This window comes from Adiantum capillus-veneris, chromosome 29 (assembly GCF_014529385.1).
Source record: "Adiantum capillus-veneris isolate H3 chromosome 29, ASM1452938v2, whole genome shotgun sequence".
Classification (NCBI taxonomy): Eukaryota; Viridiplantae; Streptophyta; class Polypodiopsida; order Polypodiales; family Pteridaceae; genus Adiantum; species Adiantum capillus-veneris.
The window spans coordinates 90,110,788-90,130,775 of NC_140959.1; positions in this window are offsets into that span (position 1 = coordinate 90,110,788).

A 19,988-nucleotide genomic window follows, 5' to 3' on the forward strand; every position below is an offset into this window, starting at 1 on the left:
CACTCTCATCAGTATGGAGAGATATGGGCGGTTCGCATTAGCTAAAAATAATCAAGATCTTCCTTGCAACGCTGATGTGCAGCACATCCCACAATCAGTGCATTTGAAGAAGCGGCGTTCTGCACTTGAAGCTCCTTGGGCACTTTTCGTGCGTTGTGAAGAGCACCATATGTGACGTACACATAGTCCCAGGCAAAGCCAAGCACAAATTATTTCCTGTATCGCTCATTGGCCTTGCTCTTGTTGCACATATCCTGCAATGAGTGCATTCAAGGAGTCCACACTGCAGATAGAAAGATGAAAATAGCCGAGAGCTTTTTGGGCTTGCTCCCACGGTGTGTATCCCGCTACCAATGCATTGAAAGAGACGCCATTCCCATAATTTTTTGAAGCTTCCTCACCTGTCCTTGCTTGGCATAATTGGATATAAAATCACTTCAAGAGACTTTGACAAGTGAGAAACCATCACTTTTTTGAAGCGCAACACACGTGTCATACTTATCGACCAAGATTGTGCCAAGCACGACAACTTTTTTCAGTAGCCTCTGAACAAAAAATAAAGAGCTGATTTTTTGTGCCTGTATCAGACACATGCCTGCAATCTAGACACTTAGGCGATACCATATGGAGAGAGGCCCACATCGGCATGTTGTGTACATACATATGCCTTCAAGATGCACGCATTTGTGATTGCATCTAGAAAGAGGCCCTCGCTTCAGATCCGCTGGAAACAGCCGAGTGTTACCATATACATGTGGTAGTGATGTGTGTAAACACACTAGGACCGCCGGGGCATTTTTTCCCTCTTTAGGAGGTTTTATCTCCCGTGCATTGTATATACGCCCATTACTCTAGGGATATCCATCTTTCCATTGCACACTAAGTAATACACTCTCTATTGTGTGCCTTGAGCTTCCTTCGTCTTCTCCAAGTTGTGTGTGTTTTCCTGCAACCCTAATTCCAACAATTGGTATCAGAGCAGGTTGCGTCCTTCCGGGCTTAATCGCCAGCAGCTCCAATACACACCTGCTCATTTTCTTCGATTTTAGTGAGCTTTGGCGAGCGTTTGCAGGTCGACAAAAATTTCGGGGTAGCTCATAGAGCTTGGTCTGCTTAGATTTCTGATTCGGACTCATTTCGGCCTCTGTTTCCACTACAACCAGGTCTGCACATGCAATTTTGTCATTTTGTGTGAACTTTAAGGTAGTGCCACATGCCTCCAAGAAAAAATCATAGGTGATTGCATATGGAGTAATGCCCTCACTTTGCATCTGTTGAAAATAGCCTAGGGCTTTTGCCTATCTCAGCATCCTCCAAATCACCGCATGCCTTCAAGATGCAAGCATAGGTGATTGCATCTACAGAGATGCACTCGCTTCATATAGAGGGATGTGATGGCTTCACATCAGCTGAAAAAAGTCTAGAGCTTCCATGCCCCGCCCTTGTTTGACACATCCCGCAATGACTACTTTTCAAGAGGCGACATTCTGTACAAGAAGCTTCTCAAGCACTTTTTGTGCTTTCTGAAGAACACCATATTTGGCCTACATGTCATCCAAGGCAATTCCAAGCACAACTTCTTTCCTATAACTCACATGTTCAATTGAAATCAAGCTTACTTGCTTCGAGTATGTGTTTGCATCTACAGAGATGCGCTCGCTTCATATAGACAGATGTGCTCGCTTTGCATCAATTGGAAATAGCCTAGAGCTTCCTTGCCCCACTGATGTTCGTCACAGCCAGGTAGCGCTTATTGGACCTGTCTCTGCTGGGCATATCCCGCAATCAGTGTTGTTAAAGAGGCGACATAAACATGCACACATACTCAATTGAGAGCGCTACATGTAGCTAGAGCTTCTTGGCCCTATCCCTGTTGGGCATATCCCCGCAATCAATTCACTTGAAGAGATGACATTCTGCAATCCGTTTTAAGAGGTGACATAAACATGCATACATTTTAATTGAGAGCAAGCCTACTTTAGCCTGCTTTAAGAAGCTTGTCTCAGAACATTGAACATCCACACATGTTCAATTGAAAGCAAGACTACTTTGAACATCATAAAGAGAATAGTGTGGAATTAGAAACGTTTCAACAACGAGAGAGAGAGAGAGAGAGAGAGAGAGAGAGAGAGAGAGAGAGAGAGAGAGAGAGAGAGAGAGAGAGAGAGAGAGAGAGAGAGAGAGAGGGAGAGAGAGACCGACTGCCAACCTTGACGACGACCTGTTGGATGTGTTGCATCATGCTAAGGAACTGGATGCATCGTGCCAAGGTGAGGAGCTGAAGAATTGCAATGACCCACTGGTATAAAAAAGCAAGACCTACGACGACCTGTTGTTGCGGGATAAAAAAAGCCAACGACTTGATGTTGTATTTAACAAATCCTATCGTTTCAAAAGCTGTGCCACGTGGGTTACTAAGAAGCCAATTTTTTAAACGGGGATGTTACACTAACGAAGTAAAGAAAGGTCGCTTCCATGTTCCAGCAGGTCAGACGGACGTTTGGTTCAGTTTTGAGAAAATCCTTTACTTTTAGCATTTTTAGGTGTTTTTCTTGCAAAAAGCAGGGTCAAATCCTTAATCTACGTGTTCCGAGAAAGCTATGGTTTAGTTGTGTAAAAATCTGCTGTTTAAGTTCTTTTCATGCTATTTTTAGCTTTTAGTGTTTTTTTGGTGAAAAACGGGTTCGCTTTCTTATTCCAGTGGACAAGGAGAACTCGTGGTTCAATTTTTAAAAAAATTGTTTTTTTTGGTTTTTACACTATTTTTAACTTTCCATGCTTTTTGATGTTTTTGAAAAGCAGTGTACTTTTTAGGATGACCTAAACTTGAAAATATTAATTCTAGTCTCCGTCGGATTTAAAAACGACCACCTGGAGAAAAAACAAGACTAAATGGGATTTTTACGGGAATTATTTTTATAAAAAGAAGTACCTAAATACGCCGAGGCAGTACGGGAAAGTCATAATTATGTCGAGACATCACGATGCGGCATAGCCTAGCCAGGTTTCATTAGTTGACCGGATACTGTTCAATTGATCAATTTTACAGTAAAAATTGGATGGTAAGTGGGAGAGTTGACCAACAAAAGCAACGGCATGTTTTTAGCAAAGTTCACAAAAAGCTGCAGCTATTCCTAGCCCAAAAACTAGTGCTAGTGTTTTGCTTGGGAGTCACGCGAGCTTGGCCCAATGCCTATAAATTCACTTGCAATGCTTAGTTTTCAGTGTCGTCTGTTACATCTACTACTGCAAGGAAATACTTACCTATTATATGGAGTGGTGCAAGGTCTTCATCACCATCTACATAAGCTCTTTTCTCTCGTATATGGGAAGAAGAAGAAGAAGGAGAAGGATATTCTCTCTCTACTTGCTTACTATCTCCTCTCTCGTTTCACGGTGTGCGCGCTCTCCAAAAGCTCTTCTGGTGAATACCTCTATGTAGCTCTCATCACCGCTCTCTTGTTACAAAGCCAGAAGCCTTTTGACATCCCCTAATCAATTCTAAAGCACGGTGAGAAGCTCTAAACTCCATAGCCACCATCATCTCTCTCTCTATGTCATTTTTCTGAGTAGTCACCCTCTCGGTGATGTTTTTTCCATATACGAGGGTATGTATGGATTTTTTAGTACGTATGAAGTTGCCCCATGATTATTTCATCATGTTTAACACATCGATTTATGCACACGATGTGTTTATGATCACTTGTGTGCATAAAAAAACGCTTTTCGTTTCACATCAAAGCGGTATGAACATTGTCTTGGTCATAACTCACAAACCATTATGAATCAGACCGAACCCTTTATACCTGAGATAAAACACATCATTTAGAATATTTTCTCTCTTAGGTGTCATGTGAAAATCATGTACGAGCTAACAGGTATGGTCAAAAAATTACTTGTTGCCCACTGCACTTAGTCAAAATTTTGGACCCCAGGCTCCTTGGAGAACCACCATATAGATTCACCGGATGGGCAAACCCACTTAGATGATCGAAAAGCTTGACAAAAATTGATGATAAATGTATGTATGTCTTCGTTATCACCTCGAGTATGCGAGTTATTAATCATTCCATAACAGGTTTTACCTACGCGTGCAGGGTGCTACCTAGGGGAAGTACCATATGATGTCGTGAGTTAACCGAGCCACTTATGTATGATTTATGGTTTTTTTTAATGAGATTATTTCACTTATTAGATGCCCATAAACTTATGTGAGGATATATGGTTAGTCATCGCATAGGCAAACATGATTAAAGTGGCTTTCTTTTTGAGTTACCACTTGTTGTGTGAGTATCATATGGGTAAATTAATGTAATAGGGTGTTAGTCTATATTATGTATTTGAGCTTGATGCATTGGCTTGAGATCAAATAATTTCATTTGCATGTTATGCATGCTCCTGAAAATGGCAAAAAGTTATTTTTTTTGCATTTGTGTGAAGTTATGGTTTATGACTGACCTAAAAGTCGGAGCTGTTTTGCATCATGTTTATGGTCATGGAATGTTATGACATGATGTATGGAACCTTATGGATTGATGTCGATGCCTCATGTGCATGGGTATGATTGCTTTCGACCTTTCTAGGTCCAAAACTAGCTCTATGTGCTAGAGAGGTGAAGTGCAGATATGATGCATCAACTTTGCATGGTTGGATGTTGTCAAAATTGGATTTTTATATCATGTTTAGATGCTTGTCTGACTTATTTTATGCATGAAAAGCTCACGTCTTAAGAGTCATGTGTGTGGACTCCGATTGACTGCAGTTATGTCAAACTCAAAGTGTGGGAGTTAGTTCAGTGTGAATATGATTTGTGGTTAAGGGCTGAGATTCCCTCATGGATTATGGTTGTGATTTTATTTCAGAAGCCGGTGTGGCTCTCTTGGTTTTTTTTTCTGGATATGGTTATGTTGCCAAAATTTTTGCAGCCATGTTATGTTCTAAAGTGGTTATGCAGGATTGGTTGTGCCTCACCTGACTTGGGTGGAGTGCTCACGCATGTGATGTGATTGGATTATGGTTTATGGTTTTGGGATTAGATCATGAAGTGATCTGTATGGTTTATGGTAGACGTGTAAGGGTAGAGACCCTGTACAGTCTAACTGCTTGGAAAAGATTGTTTGTGCATATGGTAAGGTGCTATTGTGATTGGACTCACATGTTATGTTTCTCATGACAACGTCACTACAAGAGTAGGATCACCTACATCGCTTAGCCTTAGACAAAAGGGTCGTTGACATGGGGCTTTGCTGAATCGGGGGTGTTACCTAGGTCTTCTTCTTTTTGTTAGGCTCATCTACACGGTTAGTGTGTCTGGGGTTGAATGACCTACACAGATAACACATCGAGGATTTTTCCATGGATTTTTCTAAACATTCGGTGCTATGGGCCGGTTACCCAAGACGATTGCAAAGGGACAACAATGTGGACAACCAAGATGCTCTTCTTGATTTCATTGAACCTCCTACTAAACCGTGTTTTGGTCAAATGGAAAATTGAATCCATGAAGGATGCCACTATAGAAAACATTAGTGTTCTTGTGAAGATATCTCCACTTTTGTTTTTGAGGGCGAAAATGCTTCTCCAAGGGGGGAGTAATGGCATGCCTAGGGTAAATCTAACTTACTTAAACATGCATGGATACCAATCTGTTTCTTTCTCTCATTCTGTGGCTAATCCTACTAAATCTAACTTACTTGACTAGTATCGAGAAGATGTTTCTTCTAAACCTCATAATGGAGACCAAAGCATCTCTGAGAATATTGAGGAGTTTACCATTGGAAAAAAAGATCTAGAACCCTCACACAATCAACTAGTGGTGGACAGGGTAGTGATGGGCCTGTTCCATGGTCCTAGACCCTCCATAGAAGCTTTTAAAAATTGTGTAGCTATTAACCGGGAGGAAAAAAATCTTTCCTTTAGAACATTCAATTATACCTTCTTAACAAATACTACCTATCTTGTTTTGAAGATAGTGCTCTATAGGTAATCATCAAGGGTTAGTGGCTTATAAAAAATAATCCAATCTCCTTCTTTAAGTGTATAATGGTTTTAATATTAAAAGAGAAAAAAATATTGAGGCTCCTGTTTGGGTTCTATTCCCAGACTCCTACCTATGGGAATATTATCCCTGGCTAAGGAATACAGGTGGAGCTATAGGAAAGGTGTTAGGGAAAAAGAATAAAGGGGCTATCAACCGTAAATGAGACCTTCAATTTTTGATAGACCTAAACTCAGAGGTCCTATTAAGGACTACATAGGAACCTTGTTGCATGAACAAAAGATCCTCTACAAAAATTCGCCCAATTCATGTTTTCATTGCTATCAACAAGGACACTTAATTAAAAATTTCCTTGTCTTGCAACAAGACAAACAATAGATTAGTGGTGCTAATGAGCCTAAAAAAACCCAAAAAGGCAGTTTCAACAAGTCAACATGAGGAACACTATCAAGCCCTAGAGGAAAAGACGATGTGCTAACTCTAAGGCTAATTGATGTGTTGTTGGAAGATGTTTATGAAACCTACATTGTGGTTCTCAATCCTAAGACAAATTTCAACAAACCATTCAAGAGGACTCAAGGAGAACCTAGCTTCACAAGGTTACTTAAGAGCATCAGGCTCCACCAGACAATCCTTTGGACAAAACCAGATTTCATAAAAGCCAGGTTTTTTCTTGATCCTATAACTACTATATGGGAAGGATGCACTAGAGGATGGACATAATTTTTTCTTTTTCAAAGTTGAATTTGACAAAGCTTATGACAGATTAGAATCGGAGTTTGTCTTACAATCCTTGTTTGACATAGAAATGGACAAAATATTGGTAAAATTTGTTCATGTGATCTTTGGTAATGATTTTGCAAAGATTTCCATAAATGGTGAACTAACTAATGCCATCAGATTTATGAGGTCTATCTTACAAGGGTGTCCTCTTGCCCCTCTGCTTTTGCTATTGTGCCAGATGCCTTGGGTTGGCTGTGTAGACGTCGTAGGTGAGAACAGTCCCTTAGGAATTACCAGCGGCGGCGGGAGCAGTTCCTTAGGAACTATTGGCGGTAACTTCCAAAAGTATCCGACGGGTAGTGATTACAATAGTTACCGTAGTAACTCTACACAATCCTATAAATAGGACCCATTACACATTCTACGGGGTTGGTTGTCATGTACTATTGTTAGCCTCTATACTTATCTTTGAAATTCTTGTATTAATAATCCTCGAAACCTTTTGGGCTTGGATCCAATTGTACTTTAATGATTATCTTGTACTTTCTGTATTACGCATATTGATATGAATATACATTATCAGTTCCAGTGTTCCAGTCTTCAGTATTTCTAGTTCAGTACTGTGTCTTAGTTCAACTCTCTATTTGAGTTCAGTACTTTGATTCCAGTTGTCTGATCTGATATGCACCGTCTGGGTCTCTGAAGTCACAAGTGGCTCTAAACTCCAACACTAGAATAGCTATCTAAAGAGACTAGGTCATTCCGTTTTGGTGATCACGGTGGGATGAGCTGGAATGCTCTTTGACTAGCGAACTCTCTCCCTGTTGGTGTTCTAAGATGTAGTCATGCCGCCCAAAGTTACATGTGGCCAAATGTTTTGTGTAATGGGTCCTATTTATAGGATTGTGAGAGTTACTACTGTAAATCTTTTAGTTACGGATCGTCGGATACTTCTACAAGTTATCGTCAATAATTCCTAAGGGACTGTTCTTGCCTGCAACATCTACATCCTTCCCTTCTTTCTTGAATTTTGGTATGAACCAAAATTTATTATCGAACGAGCCAAAAGCAATCTTTTGCCTTCAAAAGTATAGGGTCCTTCTTGATGTGTGTATATGGAAAATCCACCTCTAGATTTCAATATCAGGAAGTGGACCACCTAGTATCCTTCCACAGAACTCGCTTCATCTTGCGTTTCCTCTTTGGTATCTCAAAAGGACAAGTACCAGCATTTTCCTTCTGGATAAGTCTATAAATGGCCTCTTGTTCAGGTTGATCCTTCCTTGCTGTAGTCATCTCATGTTCATAGGGCATGAGAGGGTTGTATGTTTTGGTGTCATGATCATACATGGTTTGTTTTCCTTTAGTGAGAGGGGCTTTGGCCAACTTATGACAATGCGAGGCAGTGTGTATCCATCCTTGTGAGAGTGGCTGATTAGTCTGACTCTGGCTTTAAAAAGGATTTCAGCCATCTCTCTGTACTATGTGCCTAAGGATTCCTTAGCTGTGATGTCTTGTTTAGGAAAGATTCCATTGTTAACTGAAGGAGATGATTTGTGATCTTTGTCAGTCCTCAAAGCTGGAAGAACTAGACCAAGATACACATCCATATCAGTAAGTGGTTTTTGTGGGCCATAAAAGAACTGGTGAAGCTACTGAGACCGGTATCTCTAAAAAACCTAGGACCAGTTTGGCTCAAAGCTCTGAGGTAGTGAAGGATTTGCACAAAAGATTTGGCGAGGCAACATCTTCCACTGTGCTTCCAGAAACCCAGCCTACTGAGCAGTCATCTGTGCCAATAGAGAAGATTGAAAAAGGAAAGGATAAAGCCTCTTCCATTCCTCCAAGTCAGCAAAGCAGTGACTCAACTTTACCAATAGTAAAGTGTGACCGGCTCCAACGTCTGCAAAAAAATATTCTAAAGGGTAGGATGGTACTGTGGAAACCAGATAGAGCAACCCTTCCATACCCGGATCCTGTGTTGGTTATGAGCGAGACAATTTTGATATAGCCAGTATTATAGATGGATGCTCTGTTGCTATTCAGACATCCTGGAATACTATCGTGCACACCCTCGGAAAAATGATGGAAGCGTTAGTGTCCAACATTGAATTAGAAAAACTCAAAGTAGAACTGGCCACAACTAAAGCTGGCACACGGTAAGCTCAAAGGAAACTTGCTGACCAAGCTCTTTGCCATCGGATTGAGGAAGCTCAGAGATCTTGAACCATCAGTGCTCTAGAGACTAAGCTTCTTAGGTTGGAATCTGACAAACAACTGATTTTTGAAGTAGAGAAAAAAGCCCAGACAGATGCTGATAGATTTCAGAACCTGCTATGCATGAAGTGCTCTGATTATAAAGAGATACTCAAAACGCACACTGTGTTCAAGCAGTCTGTACTGGAGAAGTATATTTACCAAAATATTGATGATATACTAAATCTTGAGGGTCGTGTTACACTAAATCTTAAAGATCTTAAAGCACTGATTGACTCCATTCAAAGTGATTTGCAGGATAAAGTGAGTGATTATAACACAACACTGGTAAATCAGGCCATAACTAATTATATCAATACTCAGAATAATTCTGAATAAGATTCTGACAAAGAGGAGGAGGATATAGGGGACAATCCATATAAACCTGATGACCATGATGATGATAATCCTCCTCTTCATTAGAATCTTCTTCAGGATTATTCTGAGTATTGGTATAATCAATTATTGATACTGATGTTGCTGAAGACCAGAATCATCATGTTGTCCAACAACATACTAATGGAACCTAGAAAAATACTACACCTGGGGACCAACACAAACTACATCATCAAATATCACTAACTAGCAGAGATAAAGATAAAGATTTAGTCTACCCTTCTGAGTCTGACACCATTGATCAGCATTCGCTACGGCTGATTACACTCAATAAAAGATCAAGGCATCAAGCAACACCCATCACAAGGAGGTTTTTTATAGATGAAACTATTTTCTTTGATTTAGGGTGCTTCCAGATACTCTATGTTGGGGCTAGGTAGATGGTACAAAACTCGAAATCAGCCAGTTTCCATTATCAAGAAGTTTGTGAATTATCCCCTCATCCCAACAATATTCAACTGGTAGACAGAGTCCTTGAATAGACACTAAAATGAAGGATACACACTGCCTCTCATTGTCATAAGCTGGCCAGAGCCCCTCTCACTAAAGGCAAACAAACCTTGTATGACCATGACACGAAAACATACAACCCTCTCACGCCCTATGAACATGAGATGACTACAGCAAGAAAGGATCAACTTGGAGGCCATTTACAGACTCATCCAGAAGGAAAATGATGGTAGTCATCCTTCTGAGGCACCAAAGAGGAAAGGCAAGAGGAAGCGGCGTGAGCGGGATGGAAACACACACAATGCCTCTATAATCACGCGACACACACTCTTGGGATGATACACACACACACACACACACACACACACACACACACACACACACACACACACACACACACACACACACTATGGGGCACCACTCGGCTTACACAACCCACCTGGCCGAGACAGGGAACACACCGATGGAGTGAGAGGAGAGAGACTATCCCTTTGCCCACTCAACACTGACACACACACGCATACACACACCCAAAAGACTCAGCTCAAAAGATGATAATTTATGATGTTTAGATACAATTGAGCTTAGGCCAACACCAATGGGGAAAATAGCTCACACAGTATTGATGAAATGTGCTAGATACAATCACAAACTTGAGAAGAGGCTTCACTCATAGGAGAAACTTACACAGTCAAAACAGCAGAAAAACAATAAGGAATTTGGAAAAATGGACACCGCCATCACGTTCAAAACGGCCCAAAACCCCAATCTGCAATGTCACAGTGCTCAAATCCGACCTCGGATGAGCAGTTTATGGCCAAAACAGGCTCCCAAAACAACAAAAACTCAGTTGCGGCTGTTCCTCCTCTTCTCTCCACGTTTTTTCTGGTCTTCTCTCAGGTTTTTCAGTTCCCACAATTAGCTTTATTACTTGGGCACCTTGGCCTTTCAGTTGACCTCAAACGGACCCCGAACACGCCAAAAAGTGGCCTTGCAATGCATAGTTGTCACCCTGCCGCATCGATCCGCACACCTACTCAAATTTTTCCAATAATGCATCCTACAACCATGTGAAGTGGCCCCCAAATACAGTCCTCATGATGACCTTTCTGCACAATTATCACAAGAAAACACCCACATTGTGTGCGTACTTATCCACGTGCAAATATTGACCCCATTCGACCTCCTGACGCCACTAGATGCCATCTGACGTACCTGCTTACCTCATGTCATCGGCCCGCAGATAGCTTCCTCAAGAAGTTTTACATGCTATCAACTCCTCATTATTATAGAAAAAACACATTGGTACTAGTGATAGTGAAAATCGATGCATTATGTACATGTTGTCCTACCTGTACACATATGGGCCCCACATAACCACCTAGTTCTGGAAACTGGGAAATCCTTTATTTGATGCACTATGCATGGGTATGTACATATGTGCAATCCCTTGCTCCAGAAAACTCCTAACATAGTTTGCCCATTCCCTAGCCTGCTAGATCATTCATGATCAACAACAACAAAAAGAGATACTAGACTCGCCGCATCTCCTCATCCCTCACCAACATTACTTGCTCCGTAGACAACTCATCTTGCTCCACCATCATCAATCTAGCATGATAAAATTTAAGACGCAATCCATTTACCCTTGACTTATGTAGAATCCCATCCAGGTTAGCCAACTGATATGTGCCATTTGGAAAACACTCCACTACCTTGAAAGGGCCTTCCCACTTAACTTGAAACTTCTTTTGGAAGGTGTTGTCAGCACAAAACCAAGTCATGCTTCTTGATACCCTTACTTTTGACCTTTTCATTTATCTTTGCCCAAGCCTTATCCTGCATCTGCCCATAATGTTCCAATGTGCACATCCTATCCAGCTGAACCTCTTGTAACTGTTGTAGCACAAAACCAAGTCATGCTTCTTGATACCCTTACTTTTGACCTTTTCATTTATCTTTGCCAAAGCCTTATCCTGTATCTGCCCATAATGTTCCAATGCGCACATCCTATCCAGCTGAACCTCTTGTAACTGTAAGAGCCTCTCTTTGAATGCATCCCTAGGCGGCCCAAGCAGCTTCTCTAGCATCATTACTGCAGACAACTCTACCTCCACAGGCAATAGTGCTTCCTTTTCATATACAAAATGAAATGGAGGAAACCCTGTACCTCTCTTCACCGAAGTACAATAAGCCCATAATGCACTAGAAAATTCCAAATCCCAATTCTTTCCTTAGTGCTCTGTCACTTTTGAAAGAATTTGTACCAACTCTCCATTGAATCTTTCATTTAAGCCATTACACTATGGGTAATAGGGAGTGGTATGCTGGTGCCTAATCTTCATCTTTGCGCATAAAAAGTCTAGTAGTTTAGCTTTAATCCTGGCCCCTTATCTGAAAGTAGCTCTAGTGGCACCCCAAACTTGCAACATATTTCATCATACACAAATTTTGCCACATCCTTTGTAGTGATTTGTTTTACTGATATAGCCTCTGCCCATCTAGAGAGATAGTCCACTGCAGTCAAAATATAGCTTTTTCCCCTGCTTCTGATAGGTAACGGGCCTATTGCATCAATCCCCCACTTTTCAAACACATCAAACGCCATAATGGTTTTTCGTAGCTCTCGCTTCAACACTCTCTTCCCAAATGCTTGACACCTATTGCAAGACCTACACCAATGGTGAACATCCTTGTGCAAACTAGGCCATACATACCCTTCTTGCAAGATCTTATGCAAGGTGATCTTTAGAGCAAAATGGCCACCACATGCCCTTCATGATTCTCTTCCAACACTCTATAAAGCTCCTCCCGCCAAGGTACACGTCTCAACACGAGATCATCCCCTTTCATGTAAAAGACATCCCCAATCAATTTGTACCTGTATGCTCTACGCACAAAACCATACTTCTTAGACTTCTGAATGTCTTTCGGAATGATTCCTATTAGCAAAAACTCCTCTTCTTAAACCAAACTTTCCCGGCGGTGATAAAGAGGTAAATTGGTCCTCAACACAAATAGCTCCCCAATCATGCTTTGAGCTGCTTCATGTGCCTCTCCATTTAGAGCACGTTCAATGTGTCTGATGATCCATGCTTCGAACTTTTTTAACAGACCTTTAATTCTAAAACACATTTCCTTCAATGAGGTGTTCTTGCTCTTCCACACACCCAACACTTGCTTCACAATTAACAAGGCATCACCTTTTATGCTCAACGTTCTAATCCCCTGCTTCAAAAAAATGTGTAATCTGGCTTCCAAAGTAGCATATTCAGACTCATTGTTACTATGAGCATCCAATTTGAACCCTCTCTTGCATACTAGCTTCCCCTCTAGATCGTAAAGTGCTATGCCCCCTGAAGCCGCATCACGGCTCTTTCTGTATGAGCCATCAAAGAACGTAACATGTGCATTGCTGATCTGTGGCGCTTCTTTGATTACCTTTCTCACCACATCTTCCTTAACAAGAAGGGGATTCTCCTTGTAAGTCAACAAATCAGCTAGGGTAGCCCTTGTACTGTCTTCCACTAAAAATGAGAACTCAAACTCTTGCAGCTCAATTACCCATTTCTTGACCACATTTGACATGTTAGTGCCATTAATTCATTGTGGCCAAAGGGCATAACTCGTCAAGAAAACAAAAGGTCGTGGTAGCAAGTAATGACGAAATCGTCGACAAGCAAATATTACACTAGCCATCACTAGCTCTACTTTCGAGAATTTTCTCTCTGCTATCAACTTCACTCGGCTTGCACATTACACTGGCCTCATATAATGACTGCCCTTCCCCTTTTGCAATAGCATGGCTCCAATGGCATCATCCCCTACTGATGGATTTACATAAAACGCTTTCTTCCAATCAAGAGCCTGCATAGCTGATAGCCCCCCTACCACCTCTTTCACCTCTTGAAACACTTCTTCACACTTGTCATCCCATTGCAATGGTTCATGATTTGCCACTTGTTGTAATGGATAAAGAAGCTGTGAAGACAATGGAATAAACCGTGCCATGTACTTCACTTTGTGTATAAAGGTTGCCAATTGCTTTGTACTCGTAGGTGTTGGAAGAAGAATAATAGAATTAACCTTATTTGGATCAGCCTCAATGCCATTGTCTAACACCATATGGCCCAATAACTTCACCCTTGGCTATGCTAGATGACATTTCTTTGGATTTAGTTGTCCTCCACATTCATCATATTGAGCCAATACCATCTGCATCTTCTCATGGTGTTCAACCCTACTACTGTAGACATAGAAGTCGTCCATAAAAGCTTTAACACAACTACAATTGAGTGGTTCCAATACCCTTCTATGTCTACTACTGTAGACATAGAAGTCGTCCATAAAAGATTTAACACAACTACAATTGAATGGTTCCAATACCCATTTTGCTCTCTCTTGATAGAAAGATGGTCCATTTGACAACCCAAATGGAAATACCGTGTAGCAATAACAGCCCCATGGCGTAAAGAAAGTTGTCTCTGTTCGGTCTTTAAGAGCAATCTTCAATTGAAAATAGCGTGAAAAACCATCACACACACTGTACCTCTCATAACCTGAATCCAAGATCTGATCAATGACTAGAAGAGGATATGGGTTCTTCTTAGTGGCTACATTTAAGGGTTTAAAATCTACACAAATCCTCCACTTCCCATCCTTCTTTGGGCTGACTACTACTGGACTCACGCATTCTGTGGTCTCCACTGGAACTATGAACCCTGCCTTCAATATCTTGTCCACCTATTCCCTCAAGGATTCCTTTTGCTCTTCACCCATCCTTCTTAGCCTTTGCCACACTGGCTTAGCACCTTCCTTTATCTCTATATGCATCTCTTCTCCTTTGAACCCTCTAATCTCTTCATATGAAGTAATGAACAAATCAGGAAAACTAGCCAGCATGTGCAAATATATCTCCTTCTCCATAGCTGAGAGGTCTCCACTGATCATTTGTGTCATCAATTCCTGCTTCTTTGACAATTCAACCATGGTTTACATCAGCCCTTCAATCACTTCATAAGGCCCTTCACTTTCATCTTCAACCTCATTTCCAAATGTTACTAAACCAGACTCCTGGATTTCTTTGTCCATCAAAAGAACAACATCAACATCCTCATCACTACTAGTAGTACTATCACTATTCTCATCAGTCACTGTGGAATAGTCTTCATCACTAGACTCATCTTCATCTTCATAAAGCTCTTCCAATTGTTTCCTTGTGTCCATATTATATAGCTTCTTGGCACCTGTCTTTTTATAGAGGCTAATTGTACCACGTCTCCAATCTTGAAGAGCTCCCACTTTACGTAACCATGGTCTGCCCAGTATAATAGGATATGCTCCCAATACCGCTGGCATCATATGAAAATCAACCATCACCTTTGCATCATACGCCTCCACTTCTAAGCTGTTTACAACACCCAAACTTTTTTCTTTTTGATGGTTTTCCAATCTAATCCGGAAGCCTGACACCCCAGTCACTGTAAGACCCATCTTCTCAACACATGAGTGTGTTATGACACATATTTGGGCTCCACCATCCACATAATCTTGTCCCAGATTTTTTCTTTTGTGCCACACATCTACTATTGGGAAAATTTCTGGTAGCTTGTCCATCGCCAACACCTTCATTGAACCTCTCTCTGATTCTTTCTCCATTGGGTTAACCATCCTCTTCCACTGTTGCTTTAGCTTAGGCACCATCTCTATAAGCTGCCCAAAAGTAGCATCTGCTTTCCTGCTTGTCAAATCCTCCTTCAAGCCATAGCTTAATTGCACATCCCCTAGTGGAAAGTCTGAAACATGAAACTTCCAACGAGCCTTTCTTTTCCTCTTGGCCTTGAAATCCTCACCTTCGTCGCTGTTTTCCTTCTTCTTACTACGACCTGGGGCACTTCTTCCTTCCTTGTCCTCTCATTCCTGTTAGCAAAAACTCCTCTTTTTGAGCCAAACTTTCCCGGTCATGATAAAAAGGTAAATTGGTCCTCAACACAAACACCTCCCCAATGATGCTCTAAGTTGCTTCATGTGCCTCTCCATTTAGAGCACGTTCAATGTGTTTAATGCTCCATGCTTCGAACTTTTCTAACAGGCCTTTAATTCTGAAACACATTTCCTTCAATGAGGTGTTCTTGCTCTTCCACACACCCAACACTTGCTTCACAACTAACAAGGCATCACCTTTTATGCTCAACCTTCTAATCCACTGCTTCAAACAAATGTGTAATCTGGCTTCCAAAGTAGCATATTCAGCCTCATTGTTACTATGAGCATCCAATTTGAACCCTCTCTTGCATACTAGCTTCCCCTCTGGATCGTAAAGTGCTATGCCCCCTGAAGCCGCATCATGGCTCTTTCTGTATGATCCATCAAAGAACAAAACATGTGTATTTCTGATCTGTGGCGCTGCTTTGACTACCTTTCTCACCGCTTCCTCCTTAACAAGAAGGGGATCCTCGTTGTAAGTCAACAAATCAGCTAGGGTAGCCCTTGTACTGTCTTCCACTAAAAATGAGAACTCAAATTCTTGCAGCTCAATTACCCATTTCTTGACCACATTTGACATGTTAGTACCATTAATTAATTGTGGAAAAAAGGCATAACTCGTCAGGAATACAAAAGGTCGTGGTAGCAAGTAATGAAGAAATCGTCGACAAGCAAATATTACACTGGCCATCACTAGCTCTACTTCCGAGAATTTTCTCTCTACTATCAACTTTACTCGCCTTGCACATTACACTGGCCTCATATAATGACTGCCCTTCCCCTTTGGCAATAGCATGGATCCAATGGCATCATCCCCTACTGATGGATTTACATAAAACGCTTTCTTCCAATCAGGAGCCTGCATAGCTGATAGCCCCCCTAACACTCTTTCACCTCTTGAAACACTTCTTCACACTTGTCATCCCATTGCAATGGTTCATGATTTGCCACTTGTTGTAATGGATAAAGAAGCTGTGAAGACAATGGAATAAACCGTGCCATGTACTTCACTTTGTGTATAAAGGTTGCCAATTGCTTTGTACTCGTAGGTGTTGGAAGAAGAATAATAGAATTAAGCTTATTTGGATCAGCCTCAATGCCATTTTCTGACACCATATGGGCCAATAACTTCACCCTTGGCTGTCCTAGATGACATTTCTTTGGATTTAGTTGTCCTCCGCATTCATCATATCGAGCCAATACCATCTGCAGCTTCTGATGGTGCTCAACCCTATTGCTGTAGACATTGAGGTCGTCCATAAAAGCTTTAACGCAACTACAATTGAATGGTTCCAATAACCAATTTGCTCTCTCTTGATAGAAAGATGGTCCATTTGACAACCCAAATGGAAATACCGTGTAGCAATAGCATCCCCATGGCGTAATGAAAGTTGTCCTTGTTCGGTCTTTAAGAGCAATCTTCAATTGAAAATAGACTGAAAAACCATCACACACACTGTACCTCTCATAACCTGCCACTAAATCCAAGATCTGATCAATGACTAGAAGAGGATATGGGTTCTTCTTAGTGGCTGCATTTAAGGGTTTAAAATCTACACAAATCCTCCACTTCCCATCCTTCTTTGGACTGACTACTACTGGACTCATCCATTCTGTGGTCTCCACTCGAACTATGAACCCTACCTTCAATAACTTGTCCACCTCTTCTCTCAAAGCTTCCATTTTCTCTTGACCCATCTTTCTTAGCCTTTGTTTCACTAGCTTAGCACCTTCTTTCAGCTCTATATGCATCTCTTCTCCTTTGAACCCTCTAATCTCTTCATATGAAGTAATGAACAAATCAGGAAAACTAGCCAGCATGTGCAAATATATCTCCTTCTCCATAGCATGTGCAAATATATCTCCTTCTCCATAGCTGAGAGGTCTCCACTGATCATTTGTGTCATCAATTCCTTCTTCTTTGACAATTCAACCTTGGTTTACATCAGCCCTTCAATCACTTCATAAGGCCCTTCACTTTCATCTTCAACCTCATTTCCAAATGTTACTAAACCAGACTCCTGGATTTCTTTGTCCATCAAAAGAACAACATCAACATCCTCATCACTACTAGTAGTACTATCACTGTTCTCATCAGTCACTGTGGAATAGTCTTCATCACTAGACTCATCTTCATCTTCATAAAGCTCTTCCAATTGTTTCCTTGTGTCCATATTATATAGCTTCTTGGCACCTGTCTTTTTATAGAGGCTAATTGTACCACGTCTCCAATCTTGAAGAGCTCCCACTTTACGTAACCATGGTCTGCCCAGTATAATAGGATATGCTCCCAATACCGCTGGCATCATATGAAAATCAACCATCACCTTTGCATCATACGCCTCCACTTCTAAGCTGTTTACAACACCCAAACTTTTTTCTTTTTGATGGTTTTCCAATCTAATCCGGAAGCCTGACACCCCAGTCACTGTAAGACCCATCTTCTCAACACATGAGTGTGTTATGACACATATTTGGGCTCCACCATCCACATAATCTTGTCCCAGATTTTTTCTTTTGTGCCACACATCTACTATTGGGAAAATTTCTGGTAGCTTGTCCATCGCCAACACCTTCACTGAACCTCTCTCTGATTCTTTCTCCATTGGGTTAACCATCCTCTTCCACTGTCGCTTTAGCTTAGGCACCATCTCTATAAGCTGCCCAAAAGTAGCATCTGCTTGCCTGCTTGTCAAATCCTCCTTCAAGCCATAGCTTAATTGCACATCCCCTAGTGGAAAGTCTGAAACATGAAACTTGCAACGAGCCCTTGTTTTCCTCTTGGCCTTGACATCCTCGCCTTTGTCGCTCTTTTGAACCCAAAACTTTTGACTGACCCAATCTCCAGAAACTTCAATGGAGCTCAAGTTTAGATAAGGACAAACACATGCACATCAAATGAGTTTTCATAGTTAATCATCGGAATTACAACAGGCAAAGGGCATTCCAATATCTCTCTTAATCTTCTTGGCCCGAACATAAAGACTATGTGCTGCTGGAAAAAAATCTTCCTGGACACATGAACATTTATTGGATTCTTTGAGTTAAATGAAAAGGAGTGAATTGAGGTCCATTTGATCATCCATTAAAGCCAACCATGCAGCTCCCAAGAAGGCACACCTGACTTATCCTCTGATTTTGCTAGAATTTCAGCAACATAACAACATAAATGGCTCAAAAGACCAAAAAACCAACCATCACAACTTGGAAAAATTTTGGTAGAGTTTCTGCAGAAGTAGAGCAGTAAGAACCCAAAATATAGACTGTATATGTATGCATAACCTGCCAACAATAGAACCCGAGCATCAAGTAGGAATCACTAGTACATAGCCTATGGCGAGGTCATGAAAAGGGTGCTCCAACGATCTGTATCACCGAAAGGATTTCAAATTTGAGAATCCCCCAACTCAATAAAACCTCATGCTATTGACCCTCTCACGAAAGCTTATGCAATCTCGTATAGTCAAGTCTCAGAAATGACTATCTTCCAGACCAAGTCTTAGAAATAGCTGGGACTGCCAAATAAAACCAAGTATGGCTCCACAAAGGCATACAATGGCAGTTTCCACAAGTAACATACAATACCAGCAGACAATGCGCTCAAACATGCGCCAAATGATGCATACCCACGGCAACTGCAAGTGACTTTCACTGGCTAGTATATCACTCTACTCTAGCTACCTGTACCTGTGTGAATCACCTGTACCTGTATCTGTCCCTATAACCTGTAACCTGTAATCTGCAACCTGTAATCATGAAGCTGAAGGTACTCAAAGAAGATCCTCCGTGGGGGCGCCAAAAGAATATGAGCAGGATGGAAACACACATAATGCCTCTATAATCACCCGGCACAAAATCTTGGGATGATACACACACACACACACACACTATGGGGCACCACTCGGCTTACACAACCCACCTGGCCGAGACAGGGAACACACCGATGGAGTGAGAGGAGAGAGACTATCCCTTTGCCCACTCAACACAGACACACACACGCATACACACCTAAAAAAACTCAGCTCAAAAGAGGATAATTTCTGATGTTTAGATACAATTGATCTTAGTCCACCAACACCAATGGGGAAAATAGCTCACACAATATTGATGAAATATGCCAGATAGAATCACAAACTTGAGAAGAGGCTTCGCTCATAGGAGAAACTTACACAGCCAAAAC